This window comes from Coloeus monedula (assembly GCF_965178545.1).
Source record: "Coloeus monedula genome assembly, chromosome: 37".
NCBI classification, from domain to species: Eukaryota; Metazoa; Chordata; class Aves; order Passeriformes; family Corvidae; genus Coloeus; species Coloeus monedula.
In genome coordinates this window covers 830,139-832,923 of record NC_138817.1, presented here as the reverse complement: position 1 = coordinate 832,923, position 2,785 = coordinate 830,139, and positions in this window count along the sequence as shown.

Sequence of the window (2,785 nt, the reverse complement as noted above, 5' to 3'; positions counted from 1 at the left end):
ATAAAGGACACGCCCCAAATATGGCTGACATTGCTGAGGCCCCGCCCACAAGATGGCTGCGGTGGGCGGGGCTGGGCCAAGGCAGCCAATGAGGATTGGTGGATCCTGGCAGCGCCATGTACTGATTGGCCAGTTTTGGGCTGTGTGTGGATTATGCAAATGAGATGCTAATGAGGGGTGTGAGAGAGTCTCTGGATGAGTTTTGGGGCTATTAAGAGGAGTTATGCAAATGAGATGCTAATGAGGGTCTGCAAACAAACTATGCAGGGGTCCTGGGGGGATTGGGCAGTATCTATGCAAATGAGATGCTAATGAGGGGCATGGGATGGTTTCTTGAGGGGCCTGGGTGGATTTGGGGGCTATCAAGGCACATTTATGCAAATTAGATGCAGATTAAGGGCACAGGGAGGGGCTCTGGGGGTGTTTTGGGGACATTTGTGGGAAATTAAGGAGTTCTTATGCAAATGAGGTGCTAATGAGGGGCTGCAGTCTCTGCAGGAGTCCTGGGGGATTTGGGGGGTGTTTTGGGGGAAATTAAGGATTTCTTGTACAAATGAGATGCTAATGAGGGGTGTGGTCAGGACGGGGTCAGGTTTGGGGGAGGGGCCGAGGAGGGGAGGGAGGATCCGGGATCGGCTGGGTCTGGGGTGGACGGGGCCAGGATGATCCGGAACTGGAATCTCCAGGATCTGGGATGGACAGGCACCGTCATGATCTGGAACTGGAATCTCTGGGATCCGGAATCTGCTGGGTCTGGGATGGATGGGGACCGGGATGATCCGGAACTGGAATCACCGGGATCCGGGATGGACGGGGGCCGGGATGATCCGGAACTGGAATCTCCGGGATCCGGAATCTGCTGGGTCTGGGATGGATGGGGACTGGGATGACCCAGAACTGGAATCTCCGTGATCTGGGAGGGACAGGCACCGGGATGATCCGGAACTGGAATCTCTGGGATCTGGGAGCTGATGGGTCTGGGATGGATGGGCACCGGGATGATCCAGAACTGGAATCTCGCACATCCGGGATCTGCCGGGTCTGGGATGGATGGGGTCTGGGACGATCCAGACCCGGAATCTCCGGGATCTGGGATCTGCCGGGTCTGGAATCTTCTGGAACTGGGATGGATGGGGACTGGGATCTGCTGGGCTTGGGATCTGCTGGAACTGGGATCTGCTGGGTCTGGCGTGATCCGGAACTGGAATCTTCTGGATCTGGGATCTCCTGGATCTGGGATCTCCTGGAGTTGGGATCTGCTGTACCTGGGATCTGCTGGGACAGGATCAGATCCAGGATCTGCTGGAGTTGGGATCTGCCGGGTTGGGATCAGATCCGGGATCTGCCGGGGTTGGGATCTGCCGGGTCAGGGATCAGATCCATGATCTGCCGGGTTGGGATCAGATCCAGGATCTGCTGGGGTTGGGATCTGTGGGGGTTGGGATCTGCCGGGTCAGGGATCAGATCCATGATCTGCCAGGTTGGGATCAGATCCAGGATGTGCCGGGGTTGGGATCTTCCAGGGTTGGGATCTGCTGAGTTGGGATCAGATCCAGGATCTGCTGGGTTTGGGATCTGCCTGGTCAGGGATCAGATCTGGGATCTGCTGGGTTGAGATCAGATCCAGGATCTGCCAGGGTTGGGATCTGCCAGGGTTGGGATCTGCTGGGTCGGGGATCAGATCCGGGATCTGCCGGGGTTGGGATCTGCTGGGTCAGGGATCAGATTCGGGATCTGCTGGGGCTGGGATCCAGTGGGCTTGGGATCTACCGGAGTCGAGAACAGTGGCTCTGGGATCCACTGGACCTGAGATCCGCTGGCAGCTTCTGTCTGGGAGCAACCCCTGGATATCAGGAATTTGGGAGGTGGAATCCCAATTTTGACCACGGGTGCCTTGGCGAGAAGGACGGGATTTTTCCGTGTGCAAGAAAAGCACAAATTCCAGGTGTTTGGGAAGAAGATGAGAGGTGGCCGCCATGGGCGAGGGCAGCCAGACCTGTCCCTCATGGCAGCTTTGGTCTGGGGGCAATCCTTGGATATCCAGAAATTTGGGGGTGGATCCTTTTAGTGGGGGGGAGGTCCCCGGAGCAGGGGAATCCAGCCAGAGTCATGACACGAACACTGGTACGATTTGAGCATCATGCTCCAGTTTCTTGTTTACTTCCACCAAGTTATAATTGCAAAGATTCACGCCCTATTCCCACAAGACAGCCTCGAAGCAGCGGGGGAGTTGACCAGTGTATACCCCTTCCCAAGGCTGTTCAAGGCTGCCAGCGAGCAGGTGCCTTGCAAGCCTGTTTTCAGCCTGAGGCCCCGTCAGGGGTACTTCTGCAACAGCCCTGGGGTGCCCAAGCCCTCCTGGGGTATCCTATATTCCACAAGGAATCCCTCTACACATCCCCTGTTTTCTTTTTGGGCAACCCAGGCCTGGTCGATGATTTTTCGCAGCCCCGCTTTAAGGCAAAAAATATACACCCAAGTATTTTTAAACCTAAAATAACTCCAAATAGCAATCATCAGCCTTCTACTACCAAGGTACGCAGCTATCCGGTGATACCCAGACCCTTAAGCCAATCTCCAATAGGGTCGTCTGTCTCCTGAAGGATGTGTAGGCCCCTCTGGAGGTCAGAGGGGTGCTTGTGAATTGGGACAGAATGGTCAGAAAGATTCATACAGCACATACTCTGGAACTCTTCGCAGCCGTGGCCGTGAGCTAGTAGTAGAAAATCAATGGCTGCTCGATTTTGTAATACTGTATGTCGAACACTAGTAACATCTACGCTTA